General features: G+C 43.1%; 1 protein-coding gene across 2 annotated transcripts in view; it reads right to left on the reverse strand.

Moving 5' to 3' along the window:
- The window catches only part of LOC147702338 (ATP-binding cassette sub-family A member 9-like), a 1822583-nt gene that overhangs the window by 1634502 nt on the left and 164795 nt on the right, over window positions 1-23286 (reverse strand). The window lies entirely within an intron of this gene.

Below are 23286 nucleotides of genomic sequence, written 5' to 3' on the forward strand. Positions count from 1 at the left end.
AAACCATTGTCATCAAGAAATCCGATAAGGATGGGAATATAGTGATCTTGCCACACCATATGTATGTTGATGAGGGTCTTGCCCAGCTCAGTGACAAGTTGAAGTATGAGAAAAGCAGTAGACTGTCCTACAAGGCTAGATCTAACAAGTATCAGGAACAATTACTTGACTGGAAGGATAGGGGCCTTATGGAGAAAGAAGAATTCAACTTTCTCCAATGTAAATATCCTAAATTGCCCGCCTTATACCTACTACCAAAGGTGCACAAGTGCCTGACGAAACCCCCGGGTAGACCCATTCTTTCGTCCAGGGGGAGTTGCTGGGAGAACACGTCACGGTACGTCGACTTCTTTCTACAACCGCTTGTGCAAGATCTCCCTTCGTACTTGAAGGATTCTGCAGATTTTCTGAGGAAGATAGAAGGCATAGGATGGACACCCGGGTGGCTGTTAATGACCCTGGACGTCAACAGCTTATATACCTGGATCCCACATCACTTGGGGATTCAGGCGTGCAGGCATTTCTTAGAAGCTAGATCCATATCGTACCTGATGCACACTGAAATGATATTGGATATGGCTCTGTCGTGCTTAACTCAAAACTTTTTCATTTTTAATGGGGAGATCTATCACCAACTCTTGGGACTGCGATGAGATCCGGCTTCGCCCCCAGCTTTGAAGGATTGTACTTAGGCTGGTGGGAGGAGCAGGTGGTCGGACAGTCCCATCAGTACAAGACAAGAGTCATCAAATGGCTTAGGTATATAGACGATATCTTCGTCATTTGGGACGACACCATTGACGAAGCATTGGGCTTTGTGAGAATTCCTAACAGTAATGAACTCAATCTCTCCTTCACCTGTCACTTTGACAACAAAGAGGTGGATTTTCTTGATCTTAAGGTTAAGGTTGATGACAACTCCTTAACCACTGTCCTGTTCAGGAAAGAGACTGCAGGCAACAGTCTCCTCCACGCCCGGAGCTGTCATCCCACTAATCGGGTCAACTCTATACCTATTGGCGAATTCCTATGTGCGAAGCGTAATTGCTCCAACGAAGGAGATTACGCCAAAGAAGTGGGTTTAATGACATAACGTTTCAGGCAGTTGGGATATAGCAACTAATGCATAAAAACAGCCATCATGAAAGTCAATACACTTTATAGGGGAAGTCTCCTTAAAGAGACAAACAAAAGCACGGGGGACCCTAAAACCGTTACCCCTAGATTAATCACTGACTACCATGGTCAAGCAAGAGAGGTCAGAAAAGCCATTGACAAATATTGGAATGTCCTCAAATTGTACAAAGACCTGGCCACAGGAATCAGCCAACATCCCCAAATAACATACAGGAGAGCCAAATCCCTTAAAGATATGGTCTGCACCACACTCATCCCTGGGAAAACCAAAATGAACCCAGTGAGGGGTTTCTATGTCTGCGGGAAGTGTAAAGCCTGTAGATTTAGTGGAAATATCAAGGAAGTCAAACTCTCTAAAGAACTTGACACTTTCAAAATCCTGACACACACATCATGTCATACCGACCATGCGGTCTACGCCCTTAAATGTCCCTGCCAACTGTATTACATTGGCAGTACTAAACTTCCAGCAAAAGACAGAGTATTGCAACACATGAGGGCAATCACCAAAGGAGATAAGAGTTACCCTATAGCAAGACACTTTGAGTTCCATCACAGAAGCAATGCCAGTCTCTTGTCCTTCTGCGTCCTGTTGCCAGTCCCCCTTAAAGAGCGAGGTGGTGACAGACTGCAGGAATTACGCAGATTAGAATCTAAACTCATCATAAAGTACCATACGATGCAACCAGGAGGCCATAATTATGATGAGGAACTGGAGGTACACTTAGGGTGGTTGCTTTCTAATGTTTTCGAATGGTATCTGACTTTACTATGTATTTTATATGGACACTTCAGCTCGATTGAATTTTAAATGGTTTGTGAGACGTATGTGGTCGTTCTTATGCAATTTCTTGCACTTTATTCCCTTATGCACATTCAGTCACCATGTTCTGATTTTTATTTCTATCAGATCTCTGAAAGGCTGAACAAGAGAATTCATTGCACGGTCATCTGACTTCACCTCACTTCACGTATGGCAGTTGGGAACGAATGGAAATGAAGAATTGGTGATCCCCCCCCTTGGTTGCGCTGCCTGATCAAGTATGCCGTTAGTTTGTGCCCACTGGGGCGTAAGTGTGATTCAACACATAATGAGTTTCAACTTGGATGCAGTCATTTCTATTGCCCACTTGGGAGTAAGTAAGGATTATTTAAATATATTTTGTTGCCCTTTGTCCTGATGAGGCCTTAAAATAATTGAAAGGCCGAAACGCGTTGACAGTTATTATTAATTACGGCACCTGATTTTGATTTGGAAACTGAATGGATAGATTTCCCAGGAGCATCATTGATTGTTGAAGCCAAAAAATCAATTGGGCTTCCTTTGCTTCTTGTTAATTTGGTGTCAGGAAAAGGAAATAAGGCCGAAGAAAAGACAATGCCATGTTTTCCTTGTAAATAAACCATTGGGCTTCTTACATAAACTTTGGATCAAGGGTCCACAACAATAAGACATTTGGACCTCCTGGATTTAGATTACTGACTTTGTTTTTTGGAATTTCACACGTCAATCCTTACAAGATTAAATATTGTTTGGTCAACTGATTTATATTTAGAATGTAAAAAAAGAAAAAGGATCTTTAAAATAATTCACAAACTATATTACTGTTTTGTTGTGTATTTTTGTCTTTATTTATTTGTATTTGTATTTGTATTTTGGTAATAACCATTGGATGAACGTCTTAACAAATGAGATATATATATAAAAAAAAACTTAGGTTGTGAAGAGACAAATAATTGACCGTTTTTGTTCTCAGAATTAACTTTTTTGTAGTAAATACCTTGGCATCACCTTTTTTGTAATTTATTGTTTTCACCCAGATGCCTTTTGGTTTACCGGGTACCCCCTGTTATTAAGAATGAACACTTGGGAGTAAGCAGCACTGTATATAGAGCACGTATGTGACCCAATAGTTGCTGGACTCTGCCAAGCAGTTATATTCATTTGAGCACTTTATTGATATTGCTCACGCTTATTTGAGGCGGAACACGCAGACTGTTGAATGGCCTTGTATTTTCAAAATCAGGCTGTTTTTCTTTTTCCTTTTCCATTTCTTTTTCTTTATTGAAGCGCTAAACTTTATTGACTATGTTCTGATGAACAAGAGACATATGCGCTGTCAACTTGGTCACTAACATCACAACCCACAAGGTGTTGAAGGGGATGCCCACTTGGGCCAGATTGTTTCTACTTAGTGATGCTAAAGAATGAAGAGCATTTAGCAGACACATGATATGCATTTGCGTGTTGCTTTTTGAAATCGTTCATTTTGAAAAAAAATTGAAGATTGCATTTTTTGCCAGTTCTTCTAGTAATAATTGTTGTGATACTGCCTTCAAGTATTCTTTCTCTCCTGAATGTACATTACGTGATTTGCAATTGAATTTCATGTATGTAAGGACTTTGTGCAATCTAGCTCGCCAATGTTTCAGACCTGTGAGTCTGTTCACTGTGTTCATGAACATGTGACAGTATTTATTTCACTCTTACACAAACACTCACGCTCGTGAACAAGAGGGAGTATCCTCGAAACGCGTCGAGTGGAGCCTGAATAAAGCTCGTATTTCTGCACAAGCTGGCCCGGACATTCCTTTTTTTCAAATTTGATCCTTGGATAAGTTTGGTGTCTAAAACATATTTAGCTTTGTACTCTTCATACTTTGAAACTCCTCTAATGTTCATTACATACATGTGACTAAGAAAATAAAGCCTCCATAATAAATAATGAGTGTAAACCAATTTAATTTTAACAAACAGACCACAGTCTATTTAATGTCCTTCCCCTCATATTCTCTTAGCAGAGTTCCCATAGCAACCCCCTTTAGAACACCCTCATAAGTTCACAACACATTCTAGAAACAGAACAATACTGTCCAAAACTGTTGCAGGTGTGGTTGACTGTTTACAAATAAAAGCATATCCTAGATTGTATTATATCCCTATTAGTGCCCATTGAAAATCCTTCAGTGCTAAGCCATTTAATGACTTTTTGGAGTGTTTTGCTTTAACATGCTGTAGTTTGTGTAATTATGATTATAATGTTGGGAAACTATACATTTTTGGTTTCAGTACTTCTTGAACTATTAATTTGCATATAAAACTTACATTTATAAAACACCCTGAAGTCACATGACACAATTCAAGATGGCTGCCAGGTGACTGAGAAAATGATAAGTGTAAATGACCGCGTTGGTAGGGTAATAAAAAAAATAGTGTTTTCCAAAAGCAGATACTCAGAAATATTTATTAGTTCGTTTGCTCAATGGTAATAGGGCAGATTTTGATTTTGATTTTGTTTTTTTGTGTTTTTTATGGCTCTTTGTTAAACTATGACATAGATATAAACACAAACATTTGTCATGTTTTTTCTATTGTTGTGCAGAATCTAAACTTATAAGCCTAGCAGAATTGGTTCACAGAAGTAAAATGGATGGTTCAGAGACTACCGTTAGTAAATTTATGAAAATACATATTTTTGCTGCTTTTGACAGCACTTTACATGCTACAAAATGGCCGACATGCTGTTTCAACTGTTGGGGTTTTTCATATAATGATCTCAATCTTGTTATTGGACATATGTTCAACATCTCAAAATATATTTTCTGACTTTTAGGCTCAGTAGTGATGCATATTATGTGAATGGTTGGCATATGATTTCATGCATTTAACTCCTGAAGGTCACAGTCCTTGACCTTTGACCCTAAATGGTAGCTACTGGAAGTGTGCAAAGGATATATCTTTGTAACAGTGAAATTGTTTTTGCAAAGTGAGGTATCTTTGTAAAGGTCGTTGTCTGATCTCTCAGGTCAACTAGTCATATTTTATAAGAGGTGGAAAAAACGTGACCTTTGACCCCTAAATACACTTTTTTTAACCTTTTTTCTGTTTATTCTGTTACCCTTGGATCAATTTCAACAAGTGTGGCATTATTGGACTCGGCATGCAAAGTACTATTTTTTCTCTTGTTCAAATTATTGTAGAGGTCATAAAATTTGACCTTTGACCTCTATTTGCCCTTATTGCAGATGTATACAGAGTTTATTCCATTACGGTAAGACCATTGTTTACAAGTGTTGCAGTGTTTGAATTGTAATGATAATTACTTACATTTTTGTTCATTAAATTGGTGGGAGGGGGGTCATGTGGTTTGACCTTTGACCTCTATTTACACTGTTCTAAGTGTTTCATGGCCTTTAATCCATTACTATTAGATCATTTGTTACAATTGAGGCATTATTGGAATTGTAATGATGAGTACCTGCATGCTCCTTAGTTATAGTGTTGGAGGCGGTTATGCTTTATGACCTTTGACCTCTAATTATACTTGTTTAGGTGTATCAAGGTCGTTATTGCACACTACCCTTGGATAATGTGTTACTAGTGTCGCATTATTGTAATTGTCTTGATAAATACTTGTGCCTTCATTGGTTTCATTGGTGTCGGGGATCATGTCTGTTGACCTTTGACCTTTAATTACACTTTTCCAAGTTTTTCAATGTCATTAATGCATTATGGCTGGATCCTTCCTGCCCATATGACCCTCTACACCTCTACTTACCTCTGCTATCATTGGTCTCTCGCCTGCAACCTCCGGTGCCACGCCTGCAGACTTTTTGGCAAAAGAAGAAACTCTATTGAGAAGCATTGGGTGCCTGGAACTTAATTGGCACCCTGCACTTGGCCACCCCTGTGCCCCTGGTGGTGTATGTTTGGTTCTACTCTGAAGCCCCCCCCCTGTGCTTGTGCTAACCCCCAACGCTTGTACAAAAGGGGGTGGTGATGGACGGAGCATCCGAATCAATCAAGCACTCACACCCAGTCAAAAGATCTGGGTTTAATCCATCACTGTTCTTTAGCCCACTCTGCCACCCCAGTTCAGACATGGCTATATGCAAATCAGTCTGACCCTGTGCCTCATGGGAACAGTCCAGCCCGAACTGCCAAGCCATGTCTTCCCTGGACCGGAATCAAGCATCCTAGGGCCGGTTTCTGTCATTCCAGCCGTCTTCAGCCCGGCTTGCTTGAATCCAGTGGCAAAGTGAGCAAGGGACTCACGTCTGAGCATACCCTGCCACACTTATGGTGGCCAAAGGCGGTACAAAAGGGGGTGGTGATGGACAGAGCATCTGAATCAATCAAACACTCACACCCAGTCAAAAGATCTGGGTTTAATCCATCACCACCCCCTTTTGTAACCCCAAAGCTTGGCACCTGCAACCAATCTACTTCTCTGCAAGTAGTGTAGCTCTAGGCATTCCCAGTCTCCATTTGAATGCATTGGGCCAACCTCCGACTTTGACTTCTGCACTAAGCCGCCCCGGTGCCACTGGTGCTGCAGTTTTGGTACTCTCCTTACCCTTTGCCCTAGCTGACCTTTCCAAATATACTATGAATCCTTAACGGCCACTGCAATAGTTCCTATCTAAGACACATGTGAAGCACTGCAAAATGGCAAAACATCTTATACAGTTTCCTGGTATCCTGGAAACTCCCTTAGAGGTATTCTGCACACAGGGAGAAAAAATGACTAACATTAAGGTATCTGGATGAATACGTCAGACAGGCAGACTCAGTATCCCATGGACACATGTTGAAACCCTGTGGTACCTCCAGTCGGGGTTGCATGTGCGGTCATATTTCATACTGGGGATAACTGTAAGGTGATTGATTAAATCCTTGTTAAGTGCTATGAATATATGATTCATATGTATGTTGTGAAATAAAGATATGTTAAAAAAATAACATTCTTGGCAGAGCCAGGAGAGACAAAACAAGAGCGAGGTTGCCTTGAACCAACTGTAAAAGTGGTGCTGTGGCTCTGCTGGCAGTAAACGCAACTCAGTGAGGGCATTAGCTCAAGGAAAGCTGTCCTACAAGCAAGGAAAGCTGTCCTACAAGCTGTCCTTAGGCTAAACATATGTAGTTGACGGTTGTTGAAGTTCTGGTCCACCGAGAAGCGGAAAAAGAGAGAGGGAGTGTGCCCTCAACCTGTCTCTGTTCAAAACATTCATGGCAGAGCAAGGAGACAAAAAAGGGGAGGCAGGGCACCTTGAACCAACTGACTAACATGTCCACCACTCAAATTACTTTCACTTTTCACAATACAAATTCACCACTAATCCTTTTTGGGTTCCGGAGGAAAATAAAAGCGATTTGACGTCTGGTCAGGGATAGTAAACGCTAAATAATTGCAATTATAATTACACTTACAATTGAAATGTTAAGAATAGACCTGTCTTTAGCCTCCATCACTACTATGTATGGGTTGCACCAGTCCAGCCACAGATATGCAGCCACTTTTAAAACTCCTCTCACTGTGCAGTCAGAGAAAGAAAAGTAAAGCTGGATACAATGGAAAGATTCAAAGCGATTAACTATCAGGAAATGGAAATAAGACCATCATTACAGTAGAGGTTAACATTACAAACAAATTCAGTCACCAGTATTAAAAGTATTATCAGCTATTCAAAATTAGCAGAGAAAATATATGTATAATACCTATTTCGCTATAAGCAGAATTAGCAGAAGAAAAATAAGTCATGTTGGTAATATCAAATTTGTTTTAGGCTATCTTTTTCAGTTTGTGAAAAATATATATGGCTGCGTTGCTTTTGAAAAATTACCTCAAACAGTTATTACAAAATGGCCGACTCTTTCCACTGAAAGGTGCACTGTGTCTGCTTGTCCTTCTTCTCTGTCAGCGTACTCCTGCCATGAGCAGCCAAAAAGATACATTAGCCCCCTCACTGACAGAAATTTCTCTGACAGGGATTTGGGTGTGCTGGAGAGTGGTTGGGTTTTTAGGAGCTTGTGAGAGAATTACTAATCTATAATTGTTTTGTTTTTTCAATGCTACAGATTCTTTTTTTGTGAATATATAGGGTGTGTTAGAATTCATTTTTCAATATTTTAAGTAAAACTTGGGCAGTGTGAAGGAGGGTTTGGATTGTTTTTCTGTTTGGTTTGGTTTTTTTACATTAACCATAGTCCTCAACAATTTTTGGGGAGTAGGACGTGTTGGTTAATCATTTTTACCTCACAGAAGTTACACAACTAAGGCTTGTCAGGGAGGGTGCTAATTTTTTCACCTGTGCATTTTTTCAAATTAAGAACATGAACACCAAACGATTTAAGATTGACACAGAGGAATCTTTGTTCAAATGTTTGGATGAAGCTCCAGATATTTATTCAGAGGGTGACAGTGACATTGAGGTGGATTCTGGGGAGGGTCTGGAGTCCAGCAGTGGGGAAGAGAGTGTAGGTGATGAGGACCTTGGTGAGTGTGGAGGAGAAGAAGAAGAAGATTTATCTCAAGAAGATCTGTATGAGACTGTCTGGGATGAAATTGCACCAGGCAATGATAATAACAATTATGGTATTGAGTTTATTGTGAGGAATCCAGGAGTCCGGAAAGTTCCACCAAGAAATTCCCCCCCAGTTGCATATTTGCAATTGTTTTTAACTATGGAACTGCTTGTACACATAGTTCGTGAAACAAACAAATATGCAAGAGATTTGCTGGACAAAATGGCAAACTGGATCAGTGAGCATCCCCATTCACGGCTACGTCGATGGATGAATGGGGGCTTGACTGTAGGCCTCTTGAAAAAATGGATTGGTTTATCTATTAACATGGGCCTCATAAAGAAACGTAACGTGAAACATTACTGGGATTTGTCACACCCTTCTCAGGCCACACCTTTCTTTGGGCAAGTCATGCCATTGTGGCAATACCTTATTGTCACAAGAATGCTTCACATAAATGACAATGCCACGGCAAAGGTGAGGGGAGTTGAAGGTTATGACCCGTGGCATAAGATTAGGCCAGTACTTGATTCATTGAACCATGCTTTCAAGCGGTACTATGTGCCACATCAGGTGATTTGTATTGACGAATCAATGATTGGCATGAAAAATAGGGTGGCTTACATTCAATACATGCCTAATAAAAGGCATGCTAGGTTTGGCATTAAGAAATTTGAGGTATGCGACAGCAGTAACAGTTATGTCCTTCATGTAGATTTATATACTGGGAAGGATAAAACAATAGGAACAGAAAAGGGGTTTGTGTTCAACAAGGTGATGAGTCTTCTCCGCTCATGTGATTTACTAGGTAAAGGGTATCATCTAATGACTGATAACTATTACACAAGTGTCAGTCTAGCGGAGGAGCTACTTGAGAACAAAACTCTATTAACAGGCACAGTGCGGGCAAACTCTAAGGGGCTGCCTCCAGAGATTGCAAGGGCCAAATTGCAGGCAGAAATGTCTAAGTATATGAGAAAGAAAGGGGTATTGGCATGCGCCTTTAGAGAAAAGAAAAGCCAACGCAAGCCTGTTCTACTGCTGTCCACCTCTAGCCTAGCAGATGATGTGACTGTACAGACAAGGTCTGGGAAGTCAATCATCAAACCTCAAGTCATTCTAGACTACAATAAAGGAATGGGTGGGGTTGATGTAAGCGACCGCAAAATATACGAATTCGCAGCAGAGAGATCAACACACAGATACTGGTCCAAGGTTTGGCGTAATCTGATTGATGTGTCGATCATGAATGCTTACAAATTGTATAAATTGAATACTGATCCATGCAATGTTCAGAGTCGCCACAGTTTTATAGTGAGTCTTGTAGAGGCACTTTGTCTACGGCAGGATGGTTTCTCTCAAGAACAAATACCTACAACACCACTACTTTCTCTTTGTAGTGAGGAGCACGGCTTTGCGCTGTTGCCTGGGCGAAAAGAGAGAGACTGTGCTGTGTGCTCTGACAGGAGTCAACCTGGGGGGAGAAAGAGGTCCCGCCACTGGTGTCCTGCCTGTAAACTTGGTGTTCATGAGCAATGTTATCCCCAGTTAAGTCACTGTCATCCCTCTCCTAGTGTTCAGGAGGAACAGAACTAGCTTTTTGTTGCCTTACAATTTTCTTCATAACTATCATAATATTTTACATTATTATTACTATATTACTATTTTAAATATTTCGGTGTTTGCAGTTTATTTGAAGTAGTTGTAGGTTGAGTAAGTAACAGTTATAAAAAAAATTTTAAAAAAACAAAAAAAATATAAAAATGTAAAAAATAAAAAAAAGTTTATTCTTTTTTTGTTCATTCTTTATAGTTCAAACCTGTAGTATAGTATATGTAAAGATGTTTTGAGTACCTTTTACGGAGGTTGCCTTGCACCAACTGTACAAAGTGGTGCTGTGGGTCTCCTGCCACCAAAAGCACCTCAGTGAGGGCATTAGCACAAGGCAAGCTGCCATAAACCTACAAGCTGTCCCTAGGCTAAACATGTGTACTTGACAGTTGTTGAAGACCCGGTCCACCTAGAGGGAAAAAAGAGAGAGAGTGTGCCTATAATCTGACCCTTTACTAAACATTGTTGGCACAGCCAGGAGAAACCAAAGCAGACGGAGGTTGCCTTGAACCAACTGTACAAAGTGGTGCTGTGGGTCTCCTGCCACCAAAAGCACCTCAGTGAGGGCATTAGCACAAGGCAAGCTGCCATAAACCTACAAGCTGTCCCTAGGCTAAACATGTGTACTTGACGGTTGTTGAAGACCCGGTCCACCTAGAGGGAAAAAAGAGAGAGAGTGTGCCTATAATCTGACCCTTTACTAAACATTGTTGGTACAGCCAGGAGAAACCAAAGCAGACGGAGGTTGCCTTGAACCAACTGTACAAAGTGGTGCTGTGGGTCTCCTGCCACCAAAAGCACCTCAGTGAGGGCATTAGCACAAGGCAAGCTGCCATAAACCTACAAGCTGTCCCTAGGCTAAACATGTGTACTTGACGGTTGTTGAAGACCCGGTCCACCTAGAGGGAAAAAAGAGAGAGAGTGTGCCTATAATCTGACCCTTTACTAAACATTGTTGGTACAGCCAGGAGAAACCAAAGCAGACGGAGGTTGCCTTGAACCAACTGTACAAAGTGGTGCTGTGGGTCTCCTGCCACCAAAAGCACCTCAGTGAGGGCATTAGCACAAGGCAAGCTGCCATAAACCTACCAGCTGTCCCTAGGCTAAACATGTGTACTTGACGGTTGTTGAAGACCCGGTCCACCTAGAGGGAAAAAAGAGAGAGAGTGCGCCTATAATCTGACCCTTTACTAAACATTGTTGGTACAGCCAGGAGAAACCAAAGCAGACGGAGGTTGCCTTGAACCAACTGTACAAAGTGGTGCTGTGGGTCTCCTGCCACCAAAAGCACCTCAGTGAGGGCATTAGCACAAGGCAAGCTGCCATAAACCTACAAGCTGTCCCTAGGCTAAACATGTGTACTTGACGGTTGTTGAAGACCCGGTCCACCTAGAGGGAAAAAAGAGAGAGAGTGTGCCTATAATCTGACCCTTTACTAAACATTGTTGGTACAGCCAGGAGAAACCAAAGCAGACGGAGGTTGCCTTGAACCAACTGTACAAAGTGGTGCTGTGGGTCTCCTGCCACCAAAAGCACCTCAGTGAGGGCATTAGCACAAGGCAAGCTGCCATAAACCTACCAGCTGTCCCTAGGCTAAACATGTGTACTTGACGGTTGTTGAAGACCCGGTCCACCTAGAGGGAAAAAAGAGAGAGAGCGTGCCTATAATCTGACCCTTTACTAAACATTGTTGGTACAGCCAGGAGAAACCAAAGCAGACGGAGGTTGCCTTGAACCAACAAGCTGACCCTATGCTAAACGTGTAGTTGACTATTGTTGAAGTTCCTAGTACACTTAGGAGGGAAAAAAGAGTATGTCTATAACCTGACCCTGTGCTCCTCTTGTTGAAAGAGTAAAAACTAGATCCGGATTCCTAGAGCGTATACCAAGATGCTTCCCAGGAGGTCAACAGATTTGGTATACCTTCTAGTCACCGACTTACCTGAATGATGCTTCTTTGGCAACATCCAACAGTCTTTCCAGCGTGACATGATTATTCATCTTCTTCACCTTCATCACAGACACCATCCAAGTGTTCTCACGAGTACGGTTTCCAGCATGTGAAGAAAAAACATGATTTAATGATTAAGTACTACTAGTCACACATCCCCAAATCGCACAAATCCATTTATTTGATACTCGCCCTCTTACTATGCAGAGTTGGATTGGAAGTAGCATTTTCAGAAGCAGCGCATCCCATCAGAAACTCTCATGCAGAACACGGTGGGTATTAGTGAAACCATGTGGTGCTAAACCAAGGGCAATCAAATCACGTCTAAAAAGACATTGGTCACTCTCTCTCACCCCATATCAAATGTGACTGACTTTGCACTGGTTTATATCCACCCACTTGTCAGTCAAGACAGTATGCTTCTCTTTATCCTTGCCTGATAAGTTAGACTGCTATTTATTATGCAGAGTAGAGCAGTTCTATTTACTCTGCACTGTCCATAAGGCATGCAAGGCTAAGCAAAACACAAAACAGGAGCGAGATTGCCTCGAACTAACTGTATAAATGTTGTTTCTTTGGCAACTTTCAACAGTCTTGCCAGCGTGACGTGATTGTTCATCTTCTTCTAGTAGTCACACATCCCCAAATCACATCCATTCATTTCTTTTATACTCACTCTCTTACCACGCAGAGTTGGATAGTAATTATTATTATTCATAGGTTTTTTATCACGCTAGCTACACCCAATGGTATCAGAGCGCTTTACATATCGATCTGTGTCATTACATAGAAGAAACATAAAAAATAGAATGATCAACAATATAAAGGTAAATTATCAAAATAAACATGCCAAGGGAATAGATTATGCAGTCAAGAATCTTTACAGGGCATTAAAAACAGGATTATGGTGAAAGACAAAGCGGAAGCTGAAAAAACATCAGAATAATACGCCTGCCTGTAAGGACTGGAAGGATTGTGTGACTTAGGAGCAAGCTTAGGTAGAATCAGTATTAAAATATTTGTTGTGTAAAAGGAGTTTAAGGTCCCGTTTGAAGCAAGGGAAGGATGGGTTACAGCGGAGGTCACTGGGGAGTGTATTCCAGAACCTAGGAGCATTACTAGAGAATGAGCGAATCTGGCCTCTATCCAGCATCACAGCTAATTTTCGACGGTAGATATGGGGAGAAAGCACACCTGCCCAGCCTCGACAAAGCTCACGATTGTTTTTGGGCTGATGAAAGCGTTACTAAACTTGAGTTTCAACTCGGGCACCTGCTTTCTTTATATCTGTAAGTGTTTCCTGTTGAGGTTTACTTTTTGTGACAGGAACATCATGCCAGAATGAACCCTGCCCTTCATATTTATCCAAGAAGAGGTCACCGGTGTGTGCGATACCTCTACTCAACTGCCCAAAATCCACGCTCGAGCGGATTTGCTAATTTTTCGGCAATTTCGCGAGATTCACGGATCGCGAAATTGCAGAAAATCCGCAAAATCCGCGAGCGGAACGGATTTTGCCTCCACGCTTACTGGCTTGGCAAAGTTGTGGTAAGGGGCTGAGGATATAGTGCTCTGATCCCTCGCTGAGGTAAAGCCCCGTGCAACGACCAGTCAGAGTGCATTGCAGCAGTGAAGCCGAGTGGAGCTCTTGATCGAGACACCAGGTGTGCGGTGTGTTCTAGCAGTCTGGGCTTGTTCCCTTCGATGGCTGGCAAGCCTTACATACTGTAACACTAATCGTAATCTGTTTGCATCTTTACAGCCCCTTACTTGCAGGACAAAAGACATTTGGTATCCCCAGAAGGCCTATCTCCTTCAAATTAGCTTCACCCCTGCAGCAAAACAACCAGCGGGTATTGTCCCCATTGGTGTGAGTTAGGTTTAATTTTAATGGGGGGAGTGGCTAACCGTTAAGTATGGCGGATGTAGTTTAGCTGGGCTCCGAGCCAGGCCCTGTATCCTAGTAATAATTATGCTTTGGCTTGGCCACCTACTTTCCTAACCAGTTCAGAGTGACTCCGACACCACTGGATACCACAGCGGGAACAAAAGATATCTTCCAACTGTAACCGGCATCGTAGATATCAGGACTGGCGCTTGCAAACTTTAATCACAAAACCTATCTAGGAAAAACATTTTCTGACCAAAATCCACTGGAGATGACACTCAACTGGGGGACAATCCCCACAGCAGTACCTACATTGAGACTGCAGCCCTTAATTCTAGAAGATTCTTTGCCACACTATCAACAGCCAGCTCTAACTATTTTGAAGAGAAACACTGCGAGTTCCCGACAGATGGAATGGGAGGCATTTAAAATGGCAAGAAGGGGAGTGCCATTAGCACAAAAGTAGCTTCCCGTAGCACACTAGACAGAGAATTGCAAGAGATAGAGGATCGATTAGGTAGGCTCGAACAGGAAGTAACCTCTAACAATACGAAAAAGGTCGCTCTAGACGAGGCTAATGTTTGTCATGCAGAGCTTCTTGAACAGCTAAGAGTAATAGATTACGGCATGTAAACACAGAAGCAGCGAGAATTATAAAGGATGCACCGACAGTAACCCCTATACAGTAGATTGTTACTCTAGAGGGTATGATAGTAACTACGCAATAAGACATCAATACAGCATTCGGTAGATACTATGAGACACTATATGCACTGCCAGCAGAGCTCCAAGAGGAGGAAATTGAAAGCTTCCTCGATGGGCTACAATTCCCCAAGTTACTATACAACCATAAGAAAGAGCTAGCAATGCCCCTACCCAAAGCAGAAATCAGGTCCGCAATTAAAGATCTTACATGCAACAAAATCCCGGCCTGGACGGCTTGCCAGTGGAGTTCTATGAAACTTTCTCAGCCTCCTTTTTGCACATGACTTGGAGCTGTCCTGGAATAGGGAAAAATTGGTCTGATACTGATATACTTTGTCTTGTTAACGAAATCCTTGCTACTCAATTATCCCCAACCCCACAATTGTGTCTCTTGGGCTATATAAAGGCTGTCCTACCCGGACAGCGAAAATTGTTGGCTTTGTTGCTACTCCTGGCCAAACGGGGCGTTGTGATGCACTGGGGCAAATGACAGCCACCCACTACCACCTCTTGGATATTAGATGTTACAACTCAATACCTATTGGGAACTCCTGCCTCTGGTTTCCCAACCCAAAGATATTTGGAGCCCGTTTCTTACATGGCTGTCCTCTCACAGCACGGACACTACTCAAACTTCAGGAGCCAATATTGTAACTGATTGACTTGTCTTTCATATGTGTCCTCTCAACTTTTTTAACTTCTATAGACACGACACCCCGCCATTGATTTTTTCATTTTCTTTTTTCCAGCTCTCAAATAATTGTTTCATGCCGCAGGTTCATATTTAGATCAAATATGCATTGTAAATCTATTACTGTATTTTCAAAATGCTGCCACGTTTTTCTTTGCATTTCATTTTGTTAAATCAAATGTCAATCCTTGGGTTACATTATCATAGCATTCCTGTTATACGCTGTATATGACCTTTTTTCAAATGCCAATAAACACAATTAAAAAAACAAAAAAGCACACCAATCACCCTGAAGACACTACGATACACCCAGAGATACCCTCATACACCCAAAAGAACAAAGACCAAGACTTCAGACATAAGCAATATCACAGACAGCCACATACATATCCACAGACAGCAACACCCAGTCTAACATTTCACAAAACAGTACATATAAAGCAACACTTATGAATACTCAAACACTCTCACAATGTATATAATGTGCTATTTGTAATGGGAATCACCTCCCTCTTTTTGCTTGTTTCAGCATAACAGGGGAAAGAGGTTGATGGGGCGAGGCACAAGATCACAAAAACTCACCTTAGTGATAAAACCACCTACCTTTTAACCAAACTCTTCTTGCACAACACAGCCTTGTGAATACGTAGCTCCTTCCAACCCAACAAGGACTGCAAATTTTAGTCTGTGAGGATGTTTTATTTTTGCAAAAATGCATGCATCTATTTTTGCAAATGGGTAGGAAACCGGGGGCCTCATTTATGAAAAGTGACGCATCGCTGCGTTAAAATAGCGATGCGTCACTTTTCACTGCGCACTCCTTGCGACACCAATGATGCGTCATATTTAATGTATGGCGCATCATGTCACAAGGACTTACAGATACGTCAGTATTTCTGACGCATCTGTAAGCGCAAAAGTGACGCATTGCTGGAGTGCGTCACAAAAGAGACGCAACTCCAGCAATGCGTCCTTTCACATGGGGAAAGCCCCATGTGAAAGGGCTTGCGTCAGTCTTACGCCTGCTGTGAGGCAGGCACAAGATTTTGACGCAACCGCATCCTAAAAGTGACGCAGTGAAATCTCATAGATTTCACTGCGTCACTATTACGAGGCTTTTTGCGGGGGAACGCCCCCTCTGCATACATTATACCTGATGCAGGTATAATGTGGCGCAGGGGTTTAAAAAGTGACGCATCTACCTAGATGCGTCACTTTTAAAATATGGCGCAACAAGGCGCATGTTTTACGCTGCCGATGCGTCACAAAAAGTGACGCATCCGCAGCGCAAAAGTGACGCAAGGCCTCATAAATGAGGCCCCAAGCTTCTAAAGAGTAAACAGAGGCCGGTTGCTTTTGTGGCTTGCAATTGGGCCTCGGCTTCTAAATACTAGTGTGTGTCTTTGTATGCATTAGTTGTGTAGTTAGCAAAAAATTTGTATGATTGCGATATCAAACAATAACATCTAACACAGTAAAAAAAAACTCACATACAACTACATATGCCAATATTCATATGATAGGTAGTGGGTAATAGGAGCCAGGTGTCTATAGCCACACTGGCCTTGGCATGATATTTTGTACAAGCAGATTCCTTGGAGCTGCTAAATAATAACAGCTTGTGACATCAGGGAGCTAGACACATGAAGTGCTTTCTCAGAAACTGGCTAAGCATTATGTGCCTTTTTCATCTCTCAACTGGTATTACTGGGTGCAAGACTCTGACAGTCTGGGGCAAATTTCATTGCTGCTGGTAATTACTCAGCCCACCTCCCTGATTCAAACCTCGTCAACCTTGTCACTGTGCCTGCTCCTTACATACAACCTGAATTCACAAAAAACGTACAGGTCTTTCTGAAAAAAGTAGTCTGAAGCCTATCAACAATTGCGGCCACAGTATTGAAAACACATGCATTTGTCCTTCCATCAACCCTACATGAAATAATTAAACTAGTTGTCTCCCTGTGTGTTCAAGTTGCAGGCTGCAAAAACATGTACATGCCACAACTTGAAAAAGTGTGAAACCACAGCTTTCAACCTTGAGCCTTTCGTTTGTATAGCTGCTTTATGGGAAATACCAGTTAGGAAGCAGCAAATTGTGTTTTAATTTCATGAGAGAGATCTTTACTCATAAATCGTTCTTACTGATAAGCTTGTCAGGTAAGACAGGCCGAGATAATTGCACATCTACTAAAAATTAAATAATAGCGAAGTATATCTTCAGTTTGAAGAGGTCAGATTTCAAAAGCACGCTCAACTGAAATGTACCCATTAGCGCAGGAAACATTACTTGTGTCACATGCATGCATGCATCACTGTTCTCTTATTTGATCCATTTTATATTTTATAAGATATTCACTGCACACTTTGATGCTCGAATTTTAGCACAAATATTTTTTAAAAATCGGCCTGCATGATTCAATGTAATGAAAGTATGGTGTGCCCTGCTTCATTCATGTCACAACCCCTGATTACTCTATGTTGTACTGCCCCATAAGAACATTACTAAATTCACCCCTGCTACAAATGAGTTAAACTTCAATACAACTCTGGAACTTGCCTGCGTATGCTATTTTCATTGTGCCATGCTTACAAGGCCTGCTGCCACTGCTGGGATATGAAAGAACGGAATGGACGAAGCTATAGTACATAGCTGCCATGGTTTCAGGTCAGTGACTATGAATTGTCATGAGAACATGAAGCAATGAAGACGAGGTAAACATAAATAATATCAAAAATTACACCCATTTGAGCAATTAGAAACTAAGAAGTCACAGAACTAAAGTGGGCCACAGGCAGCAGCTATAAACTGAGCAAAGTCAGACTGCGTGACTGCATAGTTCTTAGCGCTACAGGCAACTTAATTGAAGCATTAATGTTATTTATTCAGAGCAGCCTTCACCCACATTGCCCCCTGGATCCTCCTTGCTGCCAGAAATCAGTCAAGTCAAAGGCTGTGAGGCCCCAACATGAAAAACACGGACCAAAACACGGACCACAGCTGTATTGTCTCTGTAGTAAATACTTGTTCTCGAGTCTTGCTTATTCAGTGCTGCATGTAGTGCGATAGTCAGACTCACTGTGCAGACATCTTGTGCAATGGTAGCAGGCTTCGTGTCACTATTATTCAGTCAGTCCGCTGCTCCATGTGTGATTTCCAATTGTTTCCTCTCCCGGCTGGAGCTTTGGTGCTACGTGTTCAATAAAACTACATTCATAAGTAAAATGGAAAGCATGGAGCCTTTTTCTGTGTGTGGGCTGTTAGGCTCAATTCAGAGGGGAGGCGCCGGCCTGTGCCTTTTGAAAGAATAGTGGTGCAGTGCTACTGGCATGGAAGGCAGCAGGTGGGTTTGAACAACTTAGCCAAATTGATTCTGACAGCCCTGACACAGAAAAAGGCTCAATGGTTTTAATTTTACGTACGTAGCCTGAGGCTGACACAATCGGGAAACAAGCAGCTGCACTCATGGAGCACTGGCTCCATAATAGTAACGGAAATGGGGAATCAGGGAAAGAGCATTTGTAAAAAAAGCAGAATACACGTATCACCCGAGATTCAAACGTAAAGTGAAAGTATTATTTGGGAAATAAATGAGCCCTACCTGCGCTGGTTTCTGTGTGTTTCTGAATCCCAAAACGATTCAGTCAAGTCACGTGGCTGCACTGTCTCTAGGGCTGACGGCAGATTAGAGCAATGTCTCTGCGCCCTCTGCTGGTGGAGAAGGACCTGTGCAGCTTTGAGCAGACTGGGTTCTATCCTGTAAACATGATTTCTACGCAACGTTTTAGAAACGAAATATCTGCAAGTCTGACTGAATTAACACAAATACAGCTATGTGAAGAAAGAGGGACATGTTTTTGAGAGGAATTAGAGGTTAGTTTCAATTTTCAAGAGGCATAACAGTAAATAAACCCCTCCCAAATGAGTGCCTGCTCATGGGCCGATAAGATCGGCCTGAGCACTTTCACTTTTAACACAGGGCCGATTAGATCGGCCCGTGGCACTTCTTAGGATATTTTTTATTTTTATCAGAGCCAATCACAGACCTACTTATATTTCCTTAGAAATCACTACCTAATTTTAGCTAACTGCATATTTTGACCATCAAATCAAATATGTCCTTTTTCAAGGCAGTATCTGACCTCTATTTTAACTGCCTTTCATTTTGAAAATTGTCTCATTTTGCTCCATCCTTCACCTGTGTACTACTCCTTGCCTTAAAAATGGCTCTAGTGTGGATTGTGGGTCACAGCTTTGCGGTTTGGGCTAGAGAGTGTGCTAGAAAGAGTGGCATGGACAGGGACTTGGGTTCCCCTAATGTGGACATTACTTGGATTGGCTAGAGAGGGTTGAAGTGGCATCAATTGCTGCCTTTAGTTGAATGCATTGCAGATAGCCAACACCCTGAACTAATGGTTGTGCACTGTGGTGGCAATGAACTAGGAACACACACTGGGGTAGGGCTGAGAATTCTAATGAAGGATACCTTTGCTTAATTAATGGTACTTTTCCCTCAGAATGCTTTGGTATTCTCAGGCATATGCCACAGGCAGAAATGGAAGCGGTCAGGTAAGTTCTGCTCAGAGATGGACAAAGCCAGGAAACATGTTAATAAAACTGTTTCTGCTTTCCTTAGAGATCATAACATGAGCTCTATCTACACTTGTGTTTTGACATGGAGGGTATATATGGAAGTGAAGTAATTCACTTCACAGAAAAAGGCAACAGGATGTTCCTCAACAACTTGAAACACTGCATCCTGTTTTACGTGTCGTTATCATCTACACACAATAAACACAAAGGCTCTTCTCAGAGCCACCCTACCTACCAAACACTTGTTAATTTTATTTTGAAATACTATTTTTTTTTCAAATTTGCGAGTACATTGCGAATATGCAAACAACAGCAGATATTCACTAGACACCAGCATGTTTTAGATGCACTACTATATAAGTGACTGAATATCTGAATGGGTGTGTTAGAGTCTGAATGGTTCAGTGAGTGGGTGCATGAAACTTTGAGTGTGTATGTGAGTGGGTGCATGAGTTTCTGAGTGGGTGAACATGTGTCTGAGTGAGTCCGTGAGTGGGTGTATGAGTCTCTTAGTGGGTCTGGTAATGGGTGCATTAGTCTCTGAGTGGGTGCATGAGTATCTGAGTGGATCTATGAGTGGGTGTGTGAGTGTCTGTGTGGGTCTGTGAGTATGTGCATGAGTGTCTGAGTGGGTCTATGAGTGGGTGTATGAGTGTCTGAGTGGGTCTGTGAGTGAGTACATGGGTATTGTGAGTGGGTACATAAGTCTCTGAGTGGATCTATGAGTGGGTGTATGAGTGTCTGTGTGGGTCTGTGAGTATGTGCATGACTGTCTGAGTGGATCTGTGAGTGTGTGTGTAAGTGAGTGTCTGAGCGAGTTTGTGAGTGGGTATGTGAGTAGATGCATGAGTCTCTGAGTATGTCTGGGAGTAGGTGAATAAATCTCTCAGTGGGTCTGTAAATGGGTGCATGAATGTCTGAGTGGGTCTGTGAGTGGATGCGTGTGTCTCTGAATGGTCCTGTGAGAGGGTTCATGACTGTCTGAGTGGGTCTGTGAGTGGGTGCATGGGTTTCTGAGTGGGGCTGTGAGTGGATGTGTGAGTGTCTGAGTGGGTCTGTGAGAAGGTGCAAGAGTCTCTGACTGAATGTATGAGCAGGTGCCTGAGTGGGTGAGTGAAAGTCTGAATGGGTCTGTGAGTTGGTCTATGAGTCTCTGAGTGGATATTTGAGTGGGTGTGCGAGTCTCTGAGTGGGTCTGTGAGTGGGTGTGTGTGTCTGAGTGGGTCTGTGAGTGGGTGCATGGGTCTAGGAGTAGATGCATGAGGTGCATTTGCAGAGTAGTGGAGAAAGGGGCTGTGGCATCCAAGTCCTCTCAGAAATCCCCCTGTCTGGGAATTTTTGGAGGTAACAGAAGGGATTCCTGGACCCCAAGGATCCTAAGACTCCATGGGGACTTCATACCCCAACCACCACTGTGTCACAAGGTGCATTTTTAGAGAAGTGGAAAAAGGGGGCAGGGCGTCCTGTGACTTGCAGTCCTATTTTCTTTTTTAATGGGAGAAGATCTGCATGGCCCCCTTCCCTAGGCTGATTTGGGCCCCAGGCACTCCATTTCCCGGGCCTGGCCTTTTTTGAATGGCAGAGGTGGGCAGTGTGGCCCCCCTCCCCAGGCTGATTTAGGCCCCAGGGACCCCAACCCCAGGGCCCAGTCCATCAATAAAAAAATATTTTTTTATTAAAGAGAGGGGGCCGCACAGTGGTGTGGATGCCATGATCATGACATTGTTCTGCATTCTGTACATCACCTGTGGTTTTTGCATTTGTCACCCCGAGTGGGATGGGTATGCTCAGACGTGAGTCCCATGCAGCACTCCACACCACTGGATTCAAGCAAACCAGGCTGAAGACGGCTGGAATGCCAGAAACCGGTCCTCGGGAGCTTGTTTCCGATCCAGGGAAGGCATGGCTTGGCAGTTCGGACTGGACTGTTCCCATGAGGCACAGGGTCAGACTGATTTGCATATGGCCATGTCTGAACTGGGGTGGTATTGAGTGCAAAAAAACGATGGATTTGGGCCCAGATCTCTGTACTGGGGTGAATGTATGACATTGTTCTGCATTCTGTCCATCACCTGTGGTTTTTGCATTTGTCACCCCGAGTGAGATGGGTATGCTCAGACGTGAGTCCCATGCACTCCACACCACTGGATTCAAGCAAGCCGGGCTGAAGACGGCTGGAATGCCAGAAACCGGTCCTCGGAAGCTTGTTTCCGGTCCAGGGAAGGCATGGCTTGGCAGTTCGGGCTGGACTGTTCCCATGAGGCACAGGGTCAAACTGATTTGCATTTGGCCATGTCTGAACTGGGGTGCTGTGGAGTGCAAAAAAACGATGGATTTGGGCCCAGATCTCTGTACTGGGGTGAATGTATGACATTGTTCTGCATTCTGTCCATCACCTGTGGTTTTTGCATTTTTCACACCGAGTGGGATGGGCATGCTCAGACGTGAGTCCCATGCACTCCACACCACTGGATTCAAGCAAGCCGAGCTGAAGACGGCTGGAATGCCAGAAACTGGTCCTCGGAAGCTTGTTTCCGGTCCAGGGAAGGCATGGCTTGGCAGTTCGGGCTTCGCTGTTCCCATGAGGCACAGGGTCAGACTGATTTGCATATGGCCATGTCTGAACTGGGGTGGTGTGGAGTGCAAAAAACGATGGATTTGGGCCCAGATCTCTGCACTGGGGTGAATGTATGACATTGTTCTGCATTCTGTCCATCACCTGTGGTTTTTGCATTTGTCACCCTGAGTGGGATGGGTATGCTCAGACGTGGGTCCCATGCACTCCACACCACTGAATTCAAGCAAGCCGGGCTGAAGACGGCTGGAATGCCAAAAACGGTCCTCGGAAGCTTGTTTCCGGTCCAGGGAAGGCATGGCTTGGCAGTTCGGGCTGGACTGTTCCCATGAGGCACAGGGTCAGACTGATTTGAATATGGCCATGTCTGAACTGGGGTGGTGTGGAGTGCAAAAAAACGATGGATTTGGGCCCAGATCTCTGTACTGGGGTGAATGTATGACAATTTTTCTGCATTCTGTCCATCACCTGTGGTTTTTGCATTTGTCACCCCGAGTGGGATGGGTATGCTCAGACGTGAGTCCCATGCACTCCACACCACTGGATTCAAGCAAGCCGGGCTGAAGACGGCTGGAATGCCAGAAATAGGTCCTCGGAAGCTTGTTTCCGGTCCAGGGAAGGCATGGCTTGGCAGTTCGGGCTGGATTGTTCCCATTAGGCACAGGGTCAGACTGATTTGCATATGGCTATGTCTGAACTGGGGTGGTGTGGAGTGCAAAATAATAATGGATTTGGGCCCAAATCTCTGTACTGGGGTGAATGTATGACATTGTTCTGCATTCTGTCCATCACCTGTGGTTTTTGCATTTTTCACCCCGAGTGGGATGG

The sequence above is a fragment of the Lissotriton vulgaris genome, chromosome 7, assembly GCF_964263255.1.
Source record: "Lissotriton vulgaris chromosome 7, aLisVul1.2, whole genome shotgun sequence".
NCBI classification, from domain to species: Eukaryota; Metazoa; Chordata; class Amphibia; order Caudata; family Salamandridae; genus Lissotriton; species Lissotriton vulgaris.